Below are 7,380 nucleotides of genomic sequence, written 5' to 3'. Positions count from 1 at the left end.
TTTTATATAGAAAAATAATAATCTCAAGATATTATATGAGAAAAGACTATACCACCAGGGGTGTATATGGACTTTACCTTTTGGCATATCAATTAATTAGACATAAAAATAAAGAGACTTTATGTTTTAAAATACTTATGTAATATTAATTCAAATTTTTTAACTATTAACTAACAGTGTTAACAACCAAGAGTCAAAAATATCATTTTAAAACAAAAAGAACCGATCCAAGTATCATTTTGAAGTATTTATAGAGATTTTTTTATTTTATCTCTCATCATTAATGCACTAGTATAAATTCCTTTTGGAACTAACTAGTTTCAGCTATAGATTTCCACATTCTTCCTTCATTTTGTCATATTTACTTCGATGCCAAATTTTTGCTTTTTTTTTTTAATGGAGGCAAAAGAAATCTCCAAAGACAATCTTCCAAAAACCCAAGGATCAGAGGAATCGGGGGATGATGAAGAGGTTCAAGAATTGGTCCAAACCCTCCCTAAAGAGAGAAATTGGTATGGAACTTTTCTTTATTTCTACCAAGGCTTTTGGTGTTCATCTAGGGCGTTTAAAGCCATGATTTCTTTCCAAAAGCACTTCCAAGCACTTGATAATGATATTTTTCTAACAAGTTCACCGAAATGTGGCATTACTTGGATGAAGGCCTTGATTTTCACCACTGTGACCGCAGCCATTTTGAGCTAAAAAACAACCCTTTGCTCAGTTTAAGCCCTCACCAAGCTGTACCCTTCTTGAAGCTAAATCTTTACCTCAAAAACCATTCTCCCAATCTTGAAAACATCCCTCAGCCAAGACTTTTCGCAGCCCATACGCCTTATGCTTCTTTGCCACCCTCCGTTAAAGAATGCTCAACCTCTAAAATTGTGTATATCTGTAGAAATCCAATGGATATGTTTATTTCTCATTGGCATTTCACTGACAAGATACAATCTGAAAATGTGGATCCATTATCACTAGATGAAGCTTTTGAGATGTTCTGCCAAGGAATTTATGCTTTTGGACCGTTTCCAGATCATGTGTTAGGGTATTGGATGGCAAAACAAGAAAATCCTAATAAGATAATGTTTTTGAAATATGAAGATCTGAAGGAAGATATCGTTTTCCATATAACAACGTTAGCTAACTTCTTGGGTTTTCCTTTCTCAAAGGAAGAAGAGAAAAAGGAGTAGCAGAAGAAATAGCTAAGTTGTGTAGTTTGGAGAACTTGAAAGGGATGGAGGTTAACAAGAGTGGCAAGCAACCTTTTGGAACTCCAAACACTACCTTCTTTAGGAAAGGAGAGGTAGGAGATTGGAGCAATTATCTCACACCTTCCATGGTGGAGCGTTTCGAGAAATTTGTTCAAGAAAAGTTTGATAAATCTGGTTTGACATTCAAATTTTCTTGCAAAACGAACGACAATGCTTGTGCCTGATTCTATGTCATTTGCTTATTTTAGGCTAAGGATAAATTTTCATTTTGCCTTATATCGCTTTGTTTAGTGTGTTTGTATGAGCACGCAATGACATAACACATATAGTCATGTAATTGCACTCGAATTTCTGTTTAATGGTAGGTTTATATATCCATTAGTCAAAGAGTCTATAGAAGGAAGTCATGTAATTTTCTTGCTTATCATAACAATTTTTTTAAAAATATAAGTTATTTATTTGAGAAAGTTAAAAAAAAATGAAATAACCCAAAATCTGAATTTTTTTGGAAGTAAAAGATGATTTCATTACCTCATCAAATTGAATCAAATCTGAGATATATAGAAAGAGACAATTATTAATACTCACGAAGCCTTCCCTATACATGGTTAAAGAGCCTCATTAAAAATCTTTCCATAGAAAAACCCTGAGGGATAAAAATAAAAAAGAGTGCCCTTTGAACCATATAATCAGGATTACAATAACCATCCTCAACTTAACCACTTTCAATACAATGGCGGAGTTAGAATTTCGTGTTTGAGGGGGCGAAAAGTTGAAAATAATGTCTATAAAACATTCATACTATACATTTAATGTTTGATAAAAATATAAAGCAACTTAGATAAAAAAATTTATTTGAAAATTATATAAATAAAATTTGAAAATTATTCAAAGAAATTAATCTTAATAGTTTATTTAAAAGAATTAACTAGTATAATCATAAATAATTTAATAATGATAACAATCTCAATTTCTAAATAAACTTAACAATAAACAAAAATTAACAAATATAATAACAAAAATCTAAATGGGACGTAATCTCCTAAAAAAATGTTAAGGCTATCAATAAACAATTCAATGGGGAAGCAATTCCCTAAAATTGATCACAAAATTTAAATACAATATCAATAAATAATTCAATGAGAAAGCAATCCCAAGTAAAAAACTTAATTGTTCACAAGAATCTAAATAAATAAAAAACACAAAGAATTTGTAGGAAAGCAATAAAGTAATTCCTAAATAAATAAGTAATAACTAACTTTAGATACTTAGTCAAATCTGTGTTTTGTTACTTTCAACAAAAAATGGCTAAGATGGTAAATTCTAAATCAAAATCACAAATAGAAATTATTAAATAAAAAAATTTAAAGTTAAAAATATTAAAAATAAAATAAATAAATAAACCCAACATGAATATCTTCATGTTGCGTGCATGCTTTCCATAAGGCCCATAAGGCACTTACAATTTCTTCTTTCTCCTTTTTCTCCATGATGTGAAATAAATGAAGTATCCAATCTTACATAGAACAGAACATCACCTCCATTTGCCTAAAGCCCTATTTCGAGATTAACCATATTGCCCTAGCTAGCGAGCAGCTGCAGAGACAATGGAATGCTGTTTCAATCTCAACATCACAAGAGGGGCAATTAAGATCAATAATAATGCACCTTTGAATTAATGCTTGAATGTTAATCCTTCTAAAAAGAGATAAAAGCTACTAATTAAGCCAAAGGTGTATAGATTCAAGAGTACTGTCTTTATCTCCAGATATGCGCTTGAATATATAACAAAGGATATTTTCAAATAATTGATAAATGAAATATATTTTTTATGATTAATAGAATGCTACTAAGAAGGTAAAAGCCAAACTCGCACAGCTAAAACTTGGACCCCACACCAGTACCTCCCCACAGCTTGAGCAGTTAGCTTCTTCACTCTGATTGCTGTGCTTTTCATTTAAAGCCAGGGGATGTGCATGCCCAAAATTTTCATTTCTCCCTGTCTCTATGTAGGTGTGTGTCTGAGATAGCAGAAAAACGACGGTTCTACTTTATATATGCAAAGATAAGGCTATATATGGTGTGTGTCTCAGATTTTTAATTAATTATACACAACAATCGAAAGCACGCAAGTTTTATACAGAGTTTTAGATTTTTAGGAAATGAAAAATAACGTATTCAATCATCAGGTAACCCAAGTTTTACTCATATTAATTAAAATCTGATTTTAGCAATTTTTACACATTAAATTTATACTAAGAAATAGCTACAAGATAAAACAAAAAGAGATAAACATATATAAAAGAACAAAGAAAAGAATTTCGCTTTATTCTCTTTATTTTTTTTTATCTTTTTTATAAAATTTTAAAGTTTATTCTTTTGTTTTGAATAGGGACAAAGCAACACAAATGATAGCAGAAAATTTTCGTTAAAATAGAAAATGAGGGCATAGTTTTTTACTCTTCCAAGATATGCCATTTTTTACTTGATGGTGCCCTTTGGCCATCCCCTCTTTAAGAGGCAGATCGATTTACAAGTTTAGAATCAAAACTTAAATTATATATATATATAGATAGATAGATCTATTCTATGTAGGATTTTTCTTTGGTTAAAAAAAGCTACAACTATTCAACATTTTCACATTTTGGTGCCTCATGCCCAGATTTATGCCACATCATCGACAATTGATTGAATTATCTTAATTAATTGGAAAATTAAAATTTATTAAACATTCATAAAAAAATAAAATAAAATTTATTTAACTGGCAGTTATGTTTTATTTAAAAGATCAAATTAATAAATTCTAATTTCAGGTAACTAATTATTCAGATATTATACTACTTAAATACTTTAATTGAACGATTAAATATATTATTTAATAAGGCTGTAGCCGGCTACTCGGTTTTGACTTAAGAACAAGCTTATAGTTAATTTCAGGAAATCATTATTGCAAGAATCTAATTTTCATATATTGATTTCTTGAACTGCATATGATGTGTTTCCTTTTAAACAATATAATTGGTCACATTTTATAAAGGATAAATTATTAAAAAGAATACCATCTTACTAATAAATATATGTAGAATAGAGAGAGAAGGTAGCTAAGGCAAGAGCGTGTACCTATTTTTATTATTATTCTTATAATAACAAAATATACAAACTCCATGATTACCACGGGATTATACATGAATTTTTTAATTTATAAAAGCAGTTAATTATCTCTCATTATAGCAGCCGGTCGCTCACTAAAAAATGCATTAATTTTTTGATGAAATTTATGAAAAAAGAACACATATAGTAGTACATAAATCCATTAACAAGATAACAAATCACTAGGTCTTTTCTTTCTCTTTTTCAGAAAACACATATATCGTCCCATATTTTTTTAATTATTTACAAGATGTACATAAGAATTAAATCATATTAAACATGATTCAGAAAAATTATTACCTTGTAAATACCAACTAAATAAGATTAAAGGACAGACTAATATATCTATAAATTTCTTTGTTAACTAGTTTAATTTGAGAGTATATTCTTCTACATTTTTCTCCATTTCTATCCCTTCCTCTCAACTGCTGGTTTTGTTATGGATACAACAGAAATGATCTAATAGAGGGAGTGAAAAGAATGAGAGAGACCTAATAGAGACCAACTTACCACATATATAAAATAGCAATATCACTATAGTACGCTTTTTAGAATAACTTTCACACATAACAAAATGCACTACAAAAGCACACTAATCTCCGAACGGAAAACTTCCAACATGGGAGATGATGTACATCTTCATCCTTTGTATTATTGAATTTTTACATTTTAATTTTATTTTTGTAACAAGTATTCTGTGGATTATTTTGTTTTATACAAATAAGATTAATGAATATTCCATTGCATTTTGAACACATTATTTAAGTAAATTATTAATTTTAAATTTAATTTAAATTAAATATAAATATTTACATTTATAATAATTTAGAGAACATTAAGCTCAATTCACACAGAATTAGGATATTTTTCAACATATTAGGGCACATTTCCTACGTAAATCCTGGTATTTCTAATCCCAAATAAATAAAAACATATATTAACCTAATTACTAATCGAACAAAATATTAAAACAAAAGAAGAAATGAAATAATGAAATAATAAATATAATTATAATAATAAGTGCAAGAGAATAAGTAGTATGCATATTCTTAAAGTTTCAAAGGGTAGTATTGTGAAGAATAAAGAATTTCATGACAATGAATAAATAAATAATAAAAGTGATAAAACTTTCAATAGTGGTGAATTAATAATAATGAATATAACTAAAGTATAAAAAGCAAATGCTTAGCTATAAAAAATGGATTTATGAGAGAAGATAAAATAATGGAATAGCTAGTAGAAACATTGGATAGGTTATAAAAAATTTAAGAAGGAAGTTGAGTCATAAAAATATATATAGATAATAAAAATAATTTTAAAATAAAACATTTGATAGCATCTAGGTAAAAACAGGATTTATATCACAAAAAGAGATAAACACTTAAACATAAAGAATGTATAATAAAATAAAGTATAGTTAGGTAAAATAATAAATGCAAAATACCATTTCAAGCAAAAGCAAATAACTGTTAAGGAAATAACAAAGGGGTTATGGGAAATTTAAGAAATGAATTATTGAAATTTATGGGTACATCACACCTCATTGTTGCATTGTTAAATGTCATAACATGTAGATATATTTTATATACGAGTATAAGCTCCGATGATGAGACTTTCCGAGAAAGCTTGCGAAGGCGAGTTTCTTTGAAAAATTCTGTAAATGAAAAGATACCTCCGAGTCCCACCAATATGATGAAAGGGCTCAGAGAATATCTTTAATAAAAGGCTTCCACTCGTAATAGGTTTGCATTCATGAAAAATATTATTTTTACTTGCAAACGACAACCCCAATGATGGAATTTACTCGTTAAACTTGCAAGGGTAAGCTTCTCTGGTATTTTCTTAGGTGAGAGAATACTCTCGGATCCCACCAGTATAATGGGTGAATTCAGAAAATATACTCAATAAAAGGTTTTCGTTTGGCATTATTTCGATTTTATGCCATGCATTTCACTATTGCATCACGTGCACGTCACACTTGTAAAGCCAAATAAAATATTTTAATAGAATAAAAGATAAAAAAATAAATAATAATTAAGAAAACATAGGAATAAAATCAATGGATTAGGATAAAATATGATTAAATGGTACGGTTCATGGAACGTGGGTCATAGGGGTGCTAATCTTTCCCTCTGTGTAATTGTACTCCGGAACCCAACTCTAAACAAAATACGTAGACCAGTTTGATGTTCTTTAGACGGATCTAAAGTCGATTTAGAACTCCATTGAATAGAATAAATGTAATAGGTGGCCAATTACACTTAGGTAAAAAAAGATTGATGACAACTCCCCAAGTAAACCATGTCTAGCAGTCGGGTTCTCAGACCGGCACATTACGACACTTATAATTGAAGTTTAGATGAGTAGTTTTGAGAGAGTGAAAAAAGCAACTAAGGATCAAGAAGAGGAAGCATCTCCAGGTTTCAAAAGTGAAATTTGAATTTTTGAAGAGGGAGAGTAGTTTAGGTTTTGACAGTTTTAATAAAATTTGAAATTATAGAAAGAATTTTTTTTGTCTTTTCATATAACATTTAAATATAAATATATAAATTACTTTTTGATAAATTTACTTTGACTTGGAGTCTTTGACTTCATTTCCTACGAAATTGCAAAAAAAAATTAGTAGATTCATTAGTATTATTAGCTACATAAAACTCTAAATAAGTAGTATGTGGAGTAAAAATTTTTGGTCAATGACCCTAAGGTAGGTCCCCCCATGGTGTTAGGTCTAGTCTATTGTGTGCATTAATTGGTACCTTTTCTTATCAGCCAGCTCATTGATAATGTGAGACTTAAATTTTTAATTTTTTTAATAAAAATAAAAAATAAAAACAGAAGGTCTAAAACTAAAATATCAACTAAAGGGAAATTTTAATACATGGGCCATGAGATGTTAGGTTTAGTCTATTGTGTGCATTAATTGGTGTTTTATATATAATTCATGTAAAAGAATCTTACTGTATGGCCCCCCAAGCCATTATGAATGGGGCATAAAATTATTGTACATCATCTGTTTTAGCCA

General features: G+C 29.1%; 1 pseudogene; it reads left to right on the top strand.

Annotated features, from left to right (window-relative positions):
• Positions 1–396: 396 nt before the first annotated feature.
• On the top strand, positions 397–1,432 carry LOC108662135 (cytosolic sulfotransferase 15 pseudogene; annotated as a pseudogene).
• Positions 1,433–7,380: the final 5,948 nt, after the last annotated feature.

Source organism: Theobroma cacao, chromosome 5 (assembly GCF_053813885.1).
Source record: "Theobroma cacao isolate CCN51 chromosome 5, ASM5381388v1, whole genome shotgun sequence".
Classification (NCBI taxonomy): Eukaryota; Viridiplantae; Streptophyta; class Magnoliopsida; order Malvales; family Malvaceae; genus Theobroma; species Theobroma cacao.
Note: the sequence above shows the minus strand (reverse complement) of the source record. Positions and strands in the feature narration are given on the sequence as shown.